Raw genomic sequence first — 19,848 nt, forward strand, 5'->3', positions numbered from 1 at the left:
CCTTCCCGAGCTCTCCTCCACAGCATGTAAACCTTCAGGACGCCGCAAAGCTCCCGCGCGACAGCACGTACGTTTCAAAGAGCTATAAAAGTTGGCGTTCGGCGACCAGCTAGCGCACCCCGCAAGTCCGTCGCGCCAGAGCAGGTGCTTTTTGCATCGGCGCCTTTGAATCGGCGGCGGGGGTCGGACCACCACAGACACACCACGCAAACGGGTGAAAGCGTCATTCGCTTTAAAACGCCAGCCTGCAGATTCCTAGCGGAATCATTTCACAGTGTTTTAAGGGCATAAGTTTGCATGACATGTATCTTGACATGTATCTTGACACGTATCTTGACATGACATGTAACGTCCACCGATGTATTTGGGAATAGCACTCATGCACGCATGATCAATACTTGAATGGCGCGTTGACCATTGCGCGCGTGCTTCCAACCAGAGCCGCAGAACTCTTCATATGGTCAGCCTCTCCGTGCTACAAACCACTCGAGAATACAAGCGAGGGCTTGTATTCTAAGCTAAGCTAAGCGGTTGAGTCTAACACGAAGAGAAACTATAGTTGGCCCTCGAAGAAAGGGAAGTGTAACATAATAATTTTAAATATTGTTTAGTTGCTTTGACTGGCGATGCCTTACACCGCGTTTAATTTGTATAGAACTTTAATACGTGGCTGCCTTGTATAGGTATAAGCTTTAAGTATACTTGTGATTTTGCCAATCACCGACGTGTCTTCGTCTTTTCGAGAAAAACAAGTCAAGCGTCACCGCACCCATGATGTTACACTTGGACAATCGCAATTTCGGCGTGCCTCTCGTTATCAAGCTCCGCTTGACCAATCAACCATGCATGATTAGCACGGTTCAACCGAGCTCCCGCGCTGCATCTGCACGCTTCACAGCCGGCCCACATCTAAGTAGGAAACAGTGGACCATGGAATTCTTTCATTCCCCGTTTATTTCTCATGCAAGCGAGAACCATTATGCATATCACTATAGGTCGAACTCCACTCTCGGAGGTCCTACTTGCTACCATCAGCCGCAGGGAAAAACTGGCGTCTCGTTACAATGTACCGTAGAGGATTCGCCTTATGCGACGCTGAAGAAAATGATAGAGCCACGGGGGTAGACGACAGTTCTGAAATGAAACAAGAACCCATTTTTCATTGCGTAAAAAAAGTTTAGTTCACCTGAAAACAGCCCAAAAATGAAGTATACGAGTAGCTACGCCACCATTTAATTTTCGAAGCAGCGCACTCTGACGGCAGTAATGTATTCCAGGAGTTGGAAAGAAGTCCGACTTGCCAACTTGTGCCCAGAATCAAGCCGCTCTACATCTACTGCATGATTCCCCTACTCCAATCGAGTTCACATTTACACAGATGGCTTTTCAACTCTAACCAGCTCTACTGGTGCCCTAGTTATACCGTCGACACCAATCTGCAAGAAGTTCAAGATCAGCCACCTCAAAACATCGACAGGGTCCAAACTTGTTGCCCTCCGTTGCACAGTGCTTTATGTGCATCAACAGTCACCAAATCACTGGGTTATATTCTGTGGCTCAAATACAGCCCTGCAATCACTCTTATCAGCTCGGCGCCGCAGCCCATGCATATGAACAGCTGACAGCAGAGATACGATTACGCTACCATCAAGCGGTGGACAGAGGCCACGACATTGTATTTCAGTGGCTGCATGGGCAATGAAACATCACTGGCAATGAAAGTGCCGACAAAGCTGCCCGTGAGGCACATGGAAAACGTGAAAACACATCGATACACGACTGTGGAGAACCGATGCCGCGCGGCACCTCAGCGGTCTTGCCCATATTATTACTCTAAGAAAATTGAATACAGCGGAGTTCACCAGCAGGCGCTTATATGCTATGGACCCACATATGATACTACAACTTTTACCTGGTTTTGACTGACGGGAAGAAATACGGTGCCGCCTGCAAGTAGGAGGTCCTTTCACCAACGCTTGCTCATTCCTCGTTGGAATGGCGGACTGCAGCACATGTAGCAATTGCAGCACATGTAGTGTCGAAGAAACAACCAAACATATCCTGTGTGATTGCCCCCCATACGAAGGTGAGAGGAGTGCCCGTCTGCCAACTTTGGGGCACTTGGACGACAGGCCTGTCCCAGAGGAGATCTGGGCCTCGTGGACTCGTGCGTCTGCTATGTCCAAGGCCACAAAGGCGCTGCTGCATTTCATGAAATGCACCAGCCTGTTTGACCACCTGTGACTGACTCAGCGATCAACGCTTCTCTGTGTGTAAATGTGCAACATGTGAACTTCTCTCTTCCTTCTGATCTTTCCATCCCCTTTCTTCCCTCCCCAGTGCAGGGTAGCCTACCGGGCGCAGCCAGGTTAACCTCCCTGCCTTTCCCTTATGACTTCTCTCTCTCTTTCTCTGTCTCTTTTGGCAGCGGACTGTCGAGACTAACTCATCCTTTATTATTCGCAGCAATTAGGTTTGGAACGCAAATAAAAACACAAGTTGTCGATGATTTGCAGCATTATATTTAAAAAAAAAACAGAAGGAGTACCGAAAATTCGCGATAATGTCAGCATATGTTGTCTGATACGTTGTGCAATAACGTCATAGCTGCATCTCGCTCTGTCTGGCAAAGTTCGGCAACCACAATGCTGTTATAGGGACTAGTTAACCGCTATATTTTTTTAACCTCCCCTTTCCCGTATTCTCCAAAAAAGCCTATCCTACTTACTTTTCCTGCGGTCATACATGAGCGAAAAATTAAATCTTGTCCCGCCAAACACGCACTTAGGTTCCAGCAGAAACGTGTCGTGAACAACGCTGTACAACCCCAACTGGAATGCTACTGATGATGTACTTTAGTTCTTCGTTAGAACAAAAAAAATAATTAGGAATAATTGTAAGGGGCATGATCAATGGAAATTCAAAATATTTGAAAGGTCGGCGTGCTTATAAGTCGCTTTTGGCTATCTTCTTTGACAAAAGCGTGCAACGTATACCGCGAGAACATTGGCGTGCATAATGCATACAAGCAACTGGCCACAGTGAAATGGCACGCGAACAGCGGCTCGCTAAAGGCGCGGTCTGACAAAATGTACCTTGCATCTTCAGTAAAATTTGATCGCCCGCAGCCTTCATTGTTCAAAAAAATTCAGGAATACAGTTCTGCTGTCCAAAGAGAACGAAAAAAAAAATAATAATAAAATTAAGAAATATGAAAGCGGATCCCTCGCGCTGTGGGAAACGGTGGACGCGAAGCCATATAAAATTTCATGAAGATCCTTGCATTAATGCTAAATGTGTTGATATTAGGTGAACTTTCCTTAATGTATATCATATTGTCACGTAGTAGTGACGCTGAAGAAAACAGTCGTAAAACTGTGTACGATGAAACTGGTTGTTTATTGGGCGAACCTGTGCCCACAAAAGCAAGGTACACTCAAAGCACAACGATAGCGGCGAACACAGTCGGCGATCGTCGAAAATCGGATCAGCGGCGAAACGCGTCGGCTTTTATACCTGAGTCATCGAAGGTTCCAGATTAATCCCTGATGCCCGCGTGTCTTCCAGAAAGTTCTAGACAATTCGCGTCGCTCATACAATCAGATTACATGGGCGTCGGTGACCACAGACGACGGATAGAAGCATTGATAACGTCCGAGAAGCTTCCAATGCAGGCGCGTCCTGCGCCGAGCGATAACGTTTAACATTTGTCAGCCAATGTTGAAAGCGGCTACCGGTGAAAGATAAACATGTGTACGTGTCAATACCCTCCCCTTAAAAAGCATCGTCCCGATGCTACAAACAAACACGAAAGCGAAAACAAAACCATGCGTAATAAACAAAATAACAAAAAACAATAACAAAGTAACAAAGTACCTAAGTTTGTCAGCGGGCGTAGAAAGGCTTAAGACGCACCACGTGGATGACTTCAGGTCGTGCCCGGCGCCGCTGTGATTGCGAAATGCCGTCTGGCACGACCTCATAGTCCAGTGCGCCAATACGTCGGGTGATCTTATATGGTCCGAAATAGCGACGTAACAGCTTCTCGCTAAGTCCTCGTCGGCGTATCGGAGTCCAGACCCAAACACGGTCACCGGGCTGGTACTCGACGTAGCGTCGTCGAAGGTTGTAGTGTCGGCTGTCGGTCCTCTGCTGGTTCTTGATGCGCAGGCGGGCGAGCTGTCGACCTTCTTCGGCACGCTGCAAATAGGTGGCAACGTCGAGATTTTCTTCGTCGGTGACGTCCGGTAGCATGGCGTCAAGCGTCGTTGCCGGGTTCCTTCCGTAGACCAGGTTGAACGGCGCCATGTGCGTCGTTTCTTGCACGGCCGTGTTGTATGCGAAGGTCACGTACGGAAGGATGGCATCCCACGTCTTGTGTTCGACGTCGACGTACATTGCCAGCATGTCGGCGATGGTCTTATTTAGGCGCTCGGTGAGGCCATTCGTCTGCGGGTGGTAGGCGGTGGTCCGGCGATGGCTTGTGTGGCTGTATCGCAGGATGGCTTGAGTTAGTTCTGCCGTAAAGGCAGTACCTCTGTCGGTGATGAGGACTTCTGGGGCACCGTGACGCAGGAGGATGTTCTCAACGAAGAATCGGGCTACCTCGGCAGCACTGCCTTTGGGCAAGGCTTTTGTTTCGGCGTAGCGGGTGAGGTAGTCCGTAGCTACGACGATCCATTTATTCCCGGACGTCGACGTCGGAAAAGGCCCCAGTAAGTCCATCCCAATCTGCTGGAACGGTCGGCGAGGTGGCTCGATCGGCTGTAGAAGTCCGGCTGGCCTTGTCGGCGGTGTTTTGCGTCGCTGACAGTCTCGGCATGTCCTTACGTAATGGGCGACGTCGGCAGAGAGGCGAGGCCAGTAGTATTTTTCTTGTATCCTTGCGAGCGTGCGGGAAAAACCGAGGTGTCCAGCCGTTGGGTCGTCATGGAGAGCTTGCAGAACCTCTGGACGCAATGCTGAGGGTACCACGAGGAGGTAGTTGGCTCGGAGAGGCGAGAAGTTCTTCTTTAGGAGAATGTCGTTTTGCAAGAAAAACGACGCCAATCCTCGCCTGAACACCTTCGGCACAGTGACGGTCTTGCCTTCCAGGTAATCTACAAGGTTCCTTAGTTCCGGGTCGGCTCGCTGTTGTTCGGCGAATTCGTCGGCACTGATGGGTCCCAAGAAAGTGTCGTCATCCTGGTCATCCTGTGGCGGCGGTTCGACAGGGGCGCGAGACAAGCAGTCGGCGTCAGAGTGCTTTCGCCCGGACTTGTAAACGACGGTGATGTCGAATTCTTGAAGTCTCAGACTCCATCGTGCGAGGCGACCTGAAGGATCCTTCAAGTTAGCTAGCCAACACAAGGCGTGGTGGTCGCTCACAACTTTAAAGGGCCTGCCATAGAGGTAGGGGCGAAACTTTGATGTAGCCCAGATGATGGCGAGGCACTCCTTTTCTGTTGTGGAATAATTTGCTTCCGCCTTCGATAGAGACCGGCTAGCGTAACTTACAACCCTTTCTAGTCCATCAGTCCTCTGCACAAGCACGGCGCCGAGTCCTACGCCGCTTGCGTCGGTGTGGACTTCGGTATCGGCATTTTCGTCGAAATGCGCAAGGATGGGCGGCGATTGTAGGCGTCGCTTCAGTTCTTCAAATGCTTCGATTTGCGGCATCTCCCACTTGAACTCGACGTCGGCCTTCGTGAGGTACGTCAGTGGCTCGGCGATCCGTGAAAAATCCTTGACGAAGCGCCTGTAATAGGCGCACAGTCCCAGAAATCTACGCACTGCCTTCTTGTCAGCGGGCAGAGGAAAGTTGGAGATGGCCGCAGTTTTCTGAGGGTCGGGGCGCACTCCAGACTTGTTGATGACGTGGCCCAAAAACAAGAGCTCCTCATATGCGAAGCGGCACTTTTCTGGCTTTAACGTGAGTCCGGAGGTTTTGATTGCTTGAAGAACTGTTTCAAGGCGCCGCAGGTGTTCTTCGAAGCTTGAGGCAAACACAACGACGTCGTCCAAATAGACGAGGCAAGTCTGCCACTTCAAGCCTGCCAGTACTGTATCCATGACGCGTTGGAAAGTCGCAGGTGCCGAGCAAAGACCAAACGGCATGACCTTGAACTCGAACAGTCCGTCCGGTGTTATAAAGGCCGTCTTCTCCCGGTCCCTCTCGTCGACTTCGATTTGCCAGTAGCCGGTTTTGAGGTCCATCGACGAAAAATACTTTGCGTTGTATAGTCGATCCAAGGCGTCGTCAATCCGTGGAAGGGGGTATACGTCCTTCTTCGTGACCTTGTTGAGGCGACGATAATCGACGCAGAAACGTAGGGTTCCATCCTTCTTCTTCACTAACACCACGGGGGACGCCCACGGACTCTTGGACGGCTGGATGATGTCGTCGCGTAGCATTTCGTCGACTTGTTGCCTTATGGCCTCGCGTTCGCGTGCCGAAACTCGGTACGGGCTCTGACGCAGTGGGCGGACATTTTCGTCGGTTATGATTCGGTGCTTGGCGACAGGGGTTTGTCGAACTTTTGACGACGACGAGAAGCAATCCTTGTATTGCAGGAGCAGAGCTTTTAGTTGTTCTTTCTTATGCCTGGGAAGGTTCTGATTAACGTTGAAAGTTGCTTCAGGTATTATAGTCGTCGTTGCGGGTGCACTGGAATCCGTGAAGGCGAAAGCACTGCTGGCTTGTACTATTTCGTCGATGTAGGCAACCGTGGTGCCTTTGTTAATGTGCTTGTATTCGGGGCTGAAGTTCGTGAGCATCACCGTTGCTTTCCCTGCACGTAGCTCAGCTATGCCTCTAGCGACGCAAATTTCACGGTACAGCAGTAAGTGATGATCGCCCTCGATGACGCCCTCCATGTCTGCAGGCACTTCCGTACCGACGGAAATCATTACGCTGGAGTGAGGCGGAACGGTGACTTGTTCTTCAAGCACGTTCAAGGCATGGTAACTGATGCATGTATCCGGCGGTATCGCTTTGTGTGTTGAAAGCGTTATCGACTTGGACCTTAAGTCGATGACTGCACCATGTTGGTGTAGAAAGTCCATGCCTAGGATGACGTCCCTGGAGCAGTGCTGCAGGATTACGAAGCTCGCCGGGTAAGTGCGGTTGTTTACCGTGACTCGCGCTGTGCAGATTCCAGCCGGCGTTATTAGGTGACCTCCCGCTGTTCGTATATCGGGTCCTTGCCAGGCCGTCTGCACCTTCTTTAACTTGGCGGCGAACGCGCCACTGAAAACTGAATAGTCGGCGCCAGTGTCGACGAGAGCGGTGACGTTATGACCATCGATGAGCACGTCTAGATCGGTAGACCGGCGTCTGGCGTTGCGGTTAATTCGTGGCGTCGGATCACGGCTGCGTCGGCTTGCTCTGCTGCTGCTACGTCGCGTCGGAAGGTCTTCGTTCGGCGGCGATGTGCTGTCAAGGCTGTTGCTAGGTGGCGTGCTGATATCTCGTCGTGATGATTCGCGAATCGTCGTCGTCGTCGGCGGCGGAGGATCTTCGGCATTGCGTCGTACAGCAACCGCACCTCCATCGGTTGCTGCTTTTAGTTTCCCGGGTATGGGCTGGGAGATCGGCCCCGGGTTGGGCCGGCATACAGGCGGCGATGCGGCGAGATGTAGCGGCCTGGTGACGGCGAGCGTGAGGGCCGTCGTGGTTGCCACTGGGCTCCGGCAAGGTAGTCGGCGATGTCACGTGGTCGCTCGCCAAGCTGTGGACGTGGCGCGTTGACGGCGAACCCTCGTAGGCCCATCTCGCGGTATGGGCATCGGCGGTAGACATGGCCGGCTTCCCCGCAGTGATAGCAGAGCGGGCGGTGGTCGGGGGCGCGCCAAATGTCCGTCTTCCGCTGGGAGCTGCGCTGGGCGACGGGCGGGCGTGCTGGCGGCGGCGGCGGTGGACGACGGAACTGCGGCGTTACGGGGCCCTGGCGCGAGCGCGGAGGGGGGCCTTGACGACGGGCGACGGCGGCGTAGGTCATCGCTTGCGGCTGTGGTTGAGGCGATACCGGAACTTCTGGCACTTCTAGTGATCGCTGAACCTCTTCTTTAACTATTTCAGCGATTGAAGTCACCTGAGGATGCGATCTTGGGAATAATTTCTGTAGTTCTTCCCGTACAACCGCTCTGATCGTCTCGTGCAGGTCGTCGGCGCCTAGAGCTTGAGCTTCGGCGTAGTTTGTCAGTGCACGGCGGTTGTATTGCCTGGCTCGCATTTCAAGGGTCTTCTCGATGGTTGTGGCCTCCGAAACAAATTCTGCCACAGTCTTGGGCGGGTTGCGCATCAATCCAGTGAATAGATGCTCTTTGACGCCCCGCATCAAGAACCGAACTTTCTTTTCCTCTGACATATCGGGGTCGGCGTGGCGGAAGAGGCGAGTCATCTCCTCCGTGAAGATTGCGATGTTCTCGTTCGGCAATTGCACTCTGGTTTCTAATAAAACTTCGGCCCTTTCTTTTCGCACGACATTCGTGAAAGTCCTCATGAAGTTCTCACGAAATAGGTCCCACGTCACCAGGATGGTCTCTCTGTTCTCAAACCAGGTCCGAGCAGCATCATCTAATGAAAAATACACATGGCGCAGCTTGTCGTCGTCGCTCCATTTGTTGAACGTCGCGGTCCTCTCGTATGTCTCCAGCCAGGTTTCAGGGTCTTCAGCCGATGATCCACGAAAAGTCGGTGGCTCCCGAGGTTGCTGCAGCAGGATGGGGGACGCTGGTGCTGCCATTTTGGTCATTGACTTGGCCTTGATTGCAGTGGTCTTTTCGGGAAGAAGTCCGAACTCCGGCACAAGTCCTTGCTGCCTACGGCTAGCTCGCTGGTCCTTGGCGACGTTGGTCTCGTTCTCCGGTTTCGGGCTTGGGTCGCGGCTTTGCGGGGGCGTTCGGTGCATGAACGAACTAGCACCTCCACCAGATGTCACGTAGTAGTGACGCTGAAGAAAACAGTCGTAAAACTGTGTACGATGAAACTGGTTGTTTATTGGGCGAACCTGTGCCCACAAAAGCAAGGTACACTCAAAGCACAACGATAGCGGCGAACACAGTCGGCGATCGTCGAAAATCTGATCAGCGGCGAAACGCGTCGGCTTTTATACCTGAGTCATCGAAGGTTCCAGATTAATCCCTGATGCCCGCGTGTCTTCCAGAAAGTTCTAGACAATTCGCGTCGCTCATACAATCAGATTACATGGGCGTCGGTGACCACAGACGACGGATAGAAGCATTGATAACGTCCGAGAAGCTTCCAATGCAGGCGCGTCCTGCGCCGAGCGATAACGTTTAACATTTGTCAGCCAATGTTGAAAGCGGCTACCGGTGAAAGATAAACATGTGTACGTGTCAATATTGTTACGGGGAAAAGGAATAAGAAATGTATTTACAGTGTATTTACAAGACCGGCAGCGGCTGACAAGATCATAGTAAGCACGCGAAGTCCCGAGCTTCGTCTTCTTCAAGTGCTCTCAAAACGTCTTCTTCATCGCTCTGTCACATGACCCCCGGCGGCTGAAGCACCGACCCGGTGCTGGTTAGGAGGCGTTCGAGTGATACGGCTTAAGACGCGTGACGTGGACTACGTCGGAACGAGGCTGAGCCACGGTGGGGTCAAGAGGGGCGATTTCGTAGGTGACGTCGGTTACTTGACGCAAGACGCGGTAAGGACCAGAGTAGCGTGAAAGCAACTTCTCCGAGAGGCCAACGCGTCGCGACGGAGACCAAAGGAGAACCAGGGCGCCCGGTGAGTAGTGGGCGTCACGATGGCGGGTGTCATATAAGCGCCGCTGATTTTCCTGCGAGTCCACAAGTCGACGTCGGGCAATATGGCGTGCCTCTTGTGCCTGGATTATGGCGTCCCGGGCGTACTCTGATGTGAAATACAGGCTATCAGGCAGGAGGGTGTCGAAAGGTAGCGTAGGGTCGCGGCCAAACAAGAGGAAGAATGGAGAGAAGCCTGCGGTATCGTGGCGAGAAGAATTGTAGGCAAAGGTAACGAATGGTAATGCAACGTCCCAGTCGCGATGGTCAGCGGAGACATACATGGATAGCATCTCAGTGAGGGTCCGGTTGAGACGCTCGGTTAGACCATTCGTTTGTGGATGGTAAGCAGTAGCAAGTTTGTGTTTAGTCGCGCACGAGTGTAGAATGTCATTAACAACTTTCGAAAGAAAGTAGCGGCCTCGGTCGGTAAGGAGCTGTCGAGGGGCACCGTGGTGAAGGATGACGTTTTCTAGTATAAAATCGGCGACATCGGTTGCACAGCTTGTCGGAAGAGCCCGTGTGATTGCGTATCGGGTGGCGTAATCTGTTGCTACAGCAATCCACTTATTTCCCGAAACAGACGTAGGAAAAGGGCCTAAAAGATCAACGCCTACACGAAAGAATGGTTCTGAAGGCACGTCAAGTGGTTGAAGGCGGCCAGCAGGGAGCGTGGTCGGCTTTTTTCGTCGTTGACAAAGGTCACACGCAGCGACATAACGGCAGACGTCACGGTAAAGACCAGGCCAAAAAAAGCGCCGACGAACGCGGTCGTAAGTCCGTGACACGCCAAGGTGACCGGCAGTCGGCACATCATGAAGCTGGGCGAGAACAGTCCGGCGCAGATGCGAAGGGACAACTAAGAGTCGGTCAGGGCCGTCAGGGCGCATGTTACAGCGGTACAAGATGCCATCGTGGAGTTCAAACATTCGAAGGGAAGGGTCGGGCGTCGTTGAAGTCAGCCGTTGAATAAGGTCTTTTAAGAAGTCGTCCCGGCGTTGTTCCGCTCCGATATCGTCAAAAGCACTCAAAGAGAGAACGGTGACAGGAATGCCGGCCATAGAAACGTCAGGTGGGTCGACAGGATGGCGCGACAAGCAGTCCGCATCTTGGTGTAACCGGCCTGTCTTGTATACAACTGAGTAGTTGTATTCTTGAAGGCGCAGAGCCCATCGGCTAAGGCGCCCAGAAGGATCTTTCAGAGATGAAAGCCAACACAGAGCATGGTGGTCAGTAATGACTGTGAATTGCCGGCCGTACAAATAGGGGCGGAATTTTCCCACTGCCCAAACGAGAGCCAGACACTCGCGCTCAGTGATGGAATATTTGCGCTCAGCAGGGGAAAGAAGGCGGCTGGCGTAAGCAATAACACGGTCTTGTCCTTGTTGTTTCTGGGCCAGGATAGCTCCAATACCATGGCCGCTGGCATCGGTACGGACTTCTGTTGGAGCTGACGCGTCAAAGTGAGCGAGAATGGGAGGGGAAGTAAGCAGCCGGATCAGCTCAGTGAAAGCACGAGCTTGCTCACAGCCCCAAATGAAGGCAGCGTCTTTCTTGAGGAGCTGAGTAAGAGGGCGTGCAACGTCCGCAAAATTGCGGACAAACCGACGAAAGTAGGAGCAGAGGCCCAAGAAGCTGCGAACGTCCTTGGCGCACGTGGGCACGGGAAAGTCTTTCACTGCCCGGATTTTATCTTGATCAGGACGGACACCCGAAGAATCGACGAGATGTCCGAGCACAGAAATTTCACGACGACCGAAGTGGCATTTGGACGAATTGAGTTGTAGCCCCGCCCGACGAAAAACAGATAGGACCGTCGATAGGCGTTCGAGGTGCGTCGCAAAAGTGGGAGAAAAAACGATCACATCGTCCAAGTAACAGAGGCAGATGGACCACTTGAAACCGTGTAGGAGGGCGTCCATCATTCTTTCAAATGTGGCTGGGGCATTACATAACCCGAAAGGCATGACTTTGAACTGATAGAGCCCGTCGGGAGTAATAAAAGCCGTTTTCTCACGGTCCATGTCATCGACGGCAATTTGCCAGTACCCGGAGCGAAGGTCTATGGACGAAAAATATTGTGCTCCATGGAGGCAATCAAGGGCATCGTCAATGCGTGGTAGCGGATAGACGTCCTTCTTGGTTACCTTGTTTAGGTGCCGATAATCTACGCAAAATCGCCAACTGTTGTCCTTTTTCTTAACTAGGACAACAGGGGATGCCCATGGGCTACAAGAAGGTTCAATGATGTTACGAGAAAGCATCTTATCAACTTCGTGTTGGATGATGTCTCGCTCGGTAGGAGAGACGCGGTAGGGTCGCCGATGGATTGGGCTCGCATCCCCGGTGTTAATGCGATGTTTCACAACAGATGTTTGTCCGAGAGGACGGTCTCCAAGGTCGAATAAGTCCCAGTACGAGGCAAGGAGGCAACGTAGTTCATTGGCACACTGGGGCGGAAGGTCGGGCGCGATCATTTTCATTAGGGCATTCAAGTCTGAAGGGGCAGGAGGCACAGCAAGAGTTGCACACGAGGAGTCGTCAGCATTTAAACCCGAAATCTGGTAGTCTTCGGCCGGCGTGATTTGCGCAAGTGATATGCCGCGCGGGAGAACTTGTGCACTAAGTCCAAAGTTCACTAGCGGAAGACAGGACGTGTTGTCCGTAATGGTAATGACGGTGTGAGGAAATGCGACGTTATGCGAGAGCAGGACATCCGGATTAGGAGATACGATGTAGTCACCGTCTGGAATGGGCGGAACGGGTGAAACACCTATGTAGGTAACGGCAAGGTGAGGGAGGCGAATATGCTCTGTGGAACATAGCCGGATCGGAGCACTATCGGGGGGATCAATAGCAACAGGTAGAGCGAGTTGCACAACACCAGCAGAACAGTCTATCAAGGCGGAATGGGCTGAGAGAAAGTCAAGTCCCAGGATTAGGTCGTGAGGGCAGTGTTCTAGGACATAGAATAAAACAGAAGTATGATGATCGGCGACACTCACACGAGCTGGACACATGCCAATAACGGCCGGCGTTCCCCCGTCAGCGACTCGGAGCACAGGCGACGGGGCAGGAGTGAGGACTTTCTTGAGACGATGGCGAAGCTGAGCACCCATGACAGATACGTGCGCGCCAGTGTCAATCAGAGCCGTAACAGGTACACCATCCACGTTCACTTTGATGAGGTTCCGATTTGTAGGCAGGGTCAGAAGAGGATTTTGGCGTCGGGGCGGTATAGCAGCATCACCTCTAGGTGCTGCACCTGTTAGTTTTCCGAAAGCGTGCGCCGGAAGGAGCTGGGCGACGGTGACCGACGCGATGGAGGCGAGCGGGAGGAGCGGCGATGTGGCGAAGGAGAGCGGCTAGAGCGGGCGGGCCGAGAGGAGTCGCCACGAGTTACTGGTTGCATGCGCGGTGGGAAGCGAGAAGCAGCATGAGGCGGGCGGTCGGATGGCAGATAGGGCCAAGGGGTCGAATTCCACGAAGAGCGGCAGTGACGTGAAATGTGACCGATACGGCCACAAGTGAAGCATATTGGCCTGTCGTCGGGAGTGCGCCATTCAGTCGGGTTGCGATACCGCGGAGGGGCATTCATGTTGCGAGGGCGCATGGCAGAGGCGGACGAAGCGTAGTCAGGCCGATTAACGGAGCAGACATTCATCAAGCCAACGTTGGCCAATTCCTGGCGTACGACGGTCTGGATCAGGGAAACGGTGGACTGGCAATTGTCGGAGCCAAGGGTTGGGGTTTGGATAGGAGATGCGGCCTCGATTTCACGCCGGATGATGTGGACGATGTCATCAGAGCGATTGGGTGTGGGCAGACTGCGGAGGTCTTCGCAGGTGGACGTAGCAGCCGTGTTGGGGAGGCGGGGAAACGGGTGGGCAATGCGGCGGCTCTTGGCTTCTTCAAACCGCCTGCATTCGGTAATGATGGCTTGTACAGTAGAAGAATTCTTAAAGACGAGGAGGTGAAAGGCGTCATCTGCTATGCCCTTAATGACATGTGCGACCTTATCAGCTTCGGACATTCTCGGATCCACTTTGCGGCACAGAGCGAGCACGTCCTGGATGTATGTGAGGTAGGACTCAGTGCACGTCTGGACACGCGAAGCGAGGTCTTTTTGAGCGGCGCGCTGACGTCCAACAGGCTTGCCAAACAAATCCGTGAGCTTCTGTTTACAAATGTCCCAGGTGGTAAGTTCCTCTTCGTGGGTCTGAAACCAGACGAGTGCCGTTCCCGCGAGATAGAAGATCAAATTAGCCAGCATGGCGGTCTGGTTCCAATGGTTGCTCTTGCTCACCCGCTCATATAGTTGAAGCCAGTCTTCAACATCCGTGTTGTCAGTGCCGGAAAAGGTGCCGGGGTCGCGCGGTTGTGCCAGAATGACGGTTGGCGTGGGGGTCGACGAGCCCGAAGCATCCTCGCCTTGAGCTGGCATGGTAGATGCAGCCAAGGAGCGCCCGCTGCGTAAATCCGTCTTGAACTTGAGCCCGCAAACTCCACCAAAAATGTTACGGGGAAAAGGAATAAGAAATGTATTTACAGTGTATTTACAAGACCGGCAGCGGCTGACAAGATCATAGTAAACACGCGAAGTCCCGAGCTTCGTCTTCTTCAAGTGCTCTCAAAACGTCTTCTTCATCGCTCTGTCACAATATGTAAAGTTAGTAGGGGCCGTTTTTAAAAGTTATCTATATGCGATTTTGATGACATGCTATGGCATTGCTTGCGTTGAAACAATACACAAACAAATGTCGCAGTTTCGCCCGAAAGGCGAAGGATCGATTGCGATAGCAAATTAGTAGAGAGCTATTCTGAGTAGGGATAGTAGTTTTATCGGCTGCATAAACTTGGACACATTGGCTTACTAACTGAATTAACAATCGTGGTGTCAGAGCGCACAAGCAAACATGAATAGATCACGCTGAATGACCGCAGCCAACGACTGTCAAAACGCTGGCAGCAAGCGCAGGTTCGCGCGGCCTATCGCATCGACGGAAACTGAGCGGCGAATGCACAGCGCATACAAAGGTCAGAGCCGTGTGGAGATAAGAGACGGTGCGGACGACCGGCATCCCCGGGCAAAGCGTAAAGGAGAAGTTGTTGGCAGAGAAGAAGCTACCCCCCCTCCCTCACCCCCTCTTCCCGCTTTGTTGCTTTCGCGGGAGAGATTGAGTGGCAAGATACGCCTTTGGTGCCGGAGCACAGCGCCGCCCCGCCTCCCTCCCTCCCTCCCATACCCCCACGGTCTTTCGCACGACGGTCACGTTTGCTTTCCGCCGAGCGTTCGCTCTCCGTGATAGCGCGCGAGGGGGGGGGGGGGGGGTTCGCCCTCCGTGATAGCGCGCGTACCCCGCGCGCTTTCGCTCGCGCATACGGCGCGCGGTGACGATATTATCGCCCTTGAAATCTATACGGAACCTCACGGCGACGCCGACGGCGACGCCGACGGCAGAAATTCGGTAGAAGTGTCCATATAATTGCTATCGCAATAAAATTGATTAAGCCGACTTCTTTATTCCTTAAACAAAGTAACTTAACGTCACTGGTTCATTGTCGAGCATATCCATAACAGGACAGCTTTTTTTCCCGCCCTCAGTACCAAGACGCTGTTGGTACCGTGGTCACATGTGAAATGGCAAAAATCCTGCAAAATAATTAACACCCTTAAAGTGAAAAAGGGTGTAAATCATTTTATAAATCACACCACTATTACACCCTTTTTACGTGTGGGGCTGTGATTTAAGGACACGTTTACACCCCTTTTCACTCTTAAGGGTGTAAATTATTTGACAGCGGCGTATGTGCTTGACGTATAACGTGGTAACACCCCTTGCAGAAACCGGATAAGTTGCGCCGACCAATAGAGACGTTGGCAAGCGTCCTTTGGAATTGCACTGAACTCCATGAGCTTGCACCATTTGTGACATATAGACCATGTCGCACCCCTACGCGAGTGCTTCCTCAAGAAAATTCTCTGCGCTAATGTCACAGCTGTTTTTCGTGCCTTCCCTCTTCGCGCCAAGGCTGTGTAGGAGACACCGCGCGACGTCAATTCGGTAAAACACCGACGCCGAACCGGGAGAAGCAGATAAACAAGCTATAGGTAAACAAGGTAAACGCTCCACAGGAGTTGGTGGGTGATCTGTTGCGGGCGGGGAGCGCCAGCTCTGCCACTAACTGCTATGAAGCTTGTTTCAGAGAGCGAAAGCTCTACTACGCATGTATCGCAAAGTCATTAATCGCGTCGCAATGATCTTGAGCCGCCGAAGCGCTAGTGTGGCAGGTGTGACGTCACGCCACGTGATCCGCTGCGGAGAGGCACTCGCTCGGAGCCTCGCCGCTGTGGTACCACGTGACTAGAAGAGGGTGTAACGGCTCCTTCGCCCACACTTGGTCGCTCAGTCTCGCCAAGGATGGCGTGCCGACTGGGCCGTCTGTGCGGTGCTTCACCGCAAGTGACAGGCTGAATCTAATCATCCAGTAGATTAGCTAGACGGCAGGCTGCGAAATCTCAAGCAAAGGCAAAATTGGCCGCTGAAACACCGGAACAAAGGAAGACCAGATTAGCACGTTATAGAGAAGCTTACCAAGCGCGTAAGCGTGCATTAATGAAACATTGTGTGCATAGAATTAGCAAAACCAAGCAAAACAGACCTTTCGCTCGTGATCACTAGGTTTACAAGAGTTAAACCTCAGCCATTTCTTATACGGGCGGATGGTAAATCATATGATATTATCCAGTTTTTCACAGGATTTCTTTATCAGCCAGAAAATATTAAACGGGCAAAAAGTACCTGACTGAAAACACGTCAGTTTTAAAATTTCTTTCAATTTCCTACAAATTCTTCATTGACAGCACAGCATTCAGAAGAGTAATTAAAAACAGCTAATATCAATTAATTATGAAATCGAATGGCATCAAAAACAATTACTGGTGGCTGCGCTACTCGGCTGTGAACAATATGCATTTGGTTATCTTCGCGTAGAATGCCCGTATTTAAAAAAAAAAAAAAAAAAAAAAAACGTACTCCAGAAGGACGTCCCAGGCTACGAAGGCGCTTGAATTTTTCTGAAAAGCTGATCTTAAGATACTTTAATTATGCATGTTGTGTGCTTTGTGTGTATGTCTCTCTTATCCTGTATCCTGTGTATCCTTACCCTGTGTATCTGTCTACAGGGTGTCCCAGCTATCACGCAGCACGATTGAAAAAAAGAGGAACGGCGTTACGCGAAGCAAACCTAGTGCGTATTGTTTCCAGTGCAGTGGAGTAGCCGCCAGTAATTTTTTTTGTTACTGAGATTTAATTAGGTTATTGCAATTAATTATTTAACTCGAGAAGTACTGTCCTAATTATCAAAGTGTCACTGAGAAAGTTGTAGAGCAACATGAAAAACTCCCGATACAGCTTTCTGTTGCTCCTTACGTGCTACATAAAAGTGTTTTTCCGAGCGTGAAAGGATCCCGCGAATACACGCAGAATTGCAGCACGACTTCCCGCTCGAAGCACTTTGCGTGTATTCGCGGGCTCTTTTCACGCTCGGAAAAACACTTTTATGTAGCACGTAAGGAGCAACAGAAAGCTGTATCGGGAGTTTTTCATGTTGCTCTACAACTTTCTCATTGACACTTTGATAATTAGGACAATACTTCTCGAGTTAGATAATTAATTACAATTACCTAATTAAATCTCAGTAACGAAAAAATTACTGGCGGCTACTCCACTGCACTGGAAACAATACACACTAGGTTTGCTTCGCGTAACGCCGTTCCTCTTTTTTTAAATCGTGCTGCGTGATAGCTGGGACACCCTGTATATTGTCCATGTACTTAACGTGTACCATTCCATTTATCATCGCGTTCACCCACAGTAGTAGCAACCAAGCCATGCCCCGCCAGGAAAACCTTTCTAGTTCTCACTAAAAAGCCTCTCTCTCTCTGTCTCTCGAAAATAGCGTTGAAATGTGCTATTACTGCTGTAAAACAATTTTCCACCGTTCCACCTGCGCTCGAAGTGAGGGTTCATGTGTTTCACTTTGTACAGCGTGTTCACCGATTGCGGCCCTATATAAAAAACCAACCTGCACTCACTTTGCTCTCCGTGTATCCCCATGTGATTTCTCTCATTGTATTTGGAAGATTTGTTAATAAATTATTATTATTATTATTATTATTATTATTATTATTATTATTATTATTATTATTATTATTATTATTATTATTTATCTTGAAACATTAAGTTGATGATGACTTCGTCTTATGTGACATAATAACAGCTCTAAAGATGGACATACAACATTAGAGATAACGGGCGCTGATCCTGTCCTCATCCTGGTCGTTTCAGGTTGCGCGTCTATACATGCCTTGATTTATACTTCCAACTCACCAATTTCAATCGTGCAGGGAAATCGTGAGGGAGCAGGCAAGAAGCATAGGATGAGCGTGCTATGTCACGCAAGCCAAACAACCAACTTGTCGACCTCATTGCCTTAATTATCACTTCCTCTCAGCATTGCGATACACAAGCTGTCATGAGAGAAAAAAAATAAGAGCATGAAATTAGATAGAAGGAGAACATAAAAAGAAAATCACAACGCGTTTAATCATTATGCTAAACATAAGTGATGTCGCATATGGCGACAAATTGTCGATGAGTCATCGGTTCACTTGCCATCAGTGGTTGATGCTTCTCGTGTATTGCATGATTCATTGACACTAAACACACCTAGACGAGTTACACAAAGATGTTTTAATCTGTACACTTATAGTGCTGGTTATAAGCACGAGTCATTATTAAAGCGAAAGCCTTAAGTGACTCGTTGCAATGGCTCATACCCGAAAAAAGCGGCGTCTAGCCAGTGATACAAAAAAGTGACAGGCCTGCGCGGCACATGGAGCACAGTCACAGCGTAAGCTGGTGGAGCGGCTCAAGAGTAGCTCCAATTTCGGCACCACGCACAACAGGGTCTTCGCGGCCAAGTCTCTTCGCCTTGTTTTGACGAGAACGATCTGAACTGTCCGCCCGGCGTCGACGGCGAGCTGTGGCTTGTAATGCTCTCTGCGCAGTAGTCTGCTGAGCCCTATGATTCCTGGTTGTAGCCGCGCACGTAGCTCTACGTTTGGAGGCGCCTTAAGTAGATGGCTCCACCATACTGGCAGAGGCTCGGGATCGCGTTGATTGCGCGCCTCGTCTGAATCGCATCTCGTCGTTTGCGCCGGCGCGCCTGCCTATAGGGCGCGTTTATAGGGCATTTTCCCGCTACCTGATAGCAAGCGCTTGCGTGGCTCAGTGGTAGAGTATCTGACTCCCGCGCAGCGGGCCCAGGTTCGATCACGGCGGGAACCGGGTACTTTTTTCGCATTTCCGGTGACAACGGTTACGGTCAACGGAAACCGTCGGCGAGGCGGCGGCGGACACCATCGCGAACCGAAACGGCTATTGGAACGAGCTCAAACAGCTTACGCTGTAAAAGCGACGAGTGATACAGAAATTATCCTCATCAGGAATGGCTCATACCCCCGTAAGCAAGCAAAGATGCAATGGCTGAATATTAACGAAGAAACGAAAGAAAGCAAAAAAAAGAAGGAAAGTATAAAGAAGGAAAGGAAGAAAGACGGAAAGAACGAAAGGACCTTTAGGTAGTTGCATTAGGCAGCGCCTCCTCTATTTTTTTTCAATGCCAGCCATATGCGGCCGATCCAACGGTTCACCACCCTCTCCGATCGCCCTTTCCTACTCTTCCCCATCGGCGAGCGTTCGCGCCTACTTTACGGTCGTGGGGGAGAGTACCCTCTGGGTGGTGCCTCACGACGGAAGTCGGACGAAGTAATCCTGAGAGACGCGTGAAGCGTCTACCGCATCCCCTCCGGAACGGCAGCGGCGCGCGCTCAGTGGCTCAGACACACGCGCGACGCAATCAGTCGTACCCTCTGAGTACCGTCACATAGCGGCAACTCACTGAACTAAGGCGTACCAACGGCTCCCATTGCGGAGCGAGCGATTCCACTGGCATTTACAAAATAGAGGAGGCGCTGCATTAGGTGTTCGCATGTGTCGTTGAGGAGGTCGAGCTACAGCGCCATACGTT

Source organism: Dermacentor silvarum, chromosome 6, assembly GCF_013339745.2.
Source record: "Dermacentor silvarum isolate Dsil-2018 chromosome 6, BIME_Dsil_1.4, whole genome shotgun sequence".
NCBI classification, from domain to species: domain Eukaryota; kingdom Metazoa; phylum Arthropoda; class Arachnida; order Ixodida; family Ixodidae; genus Dermacentor; species Dermacentor silvarum.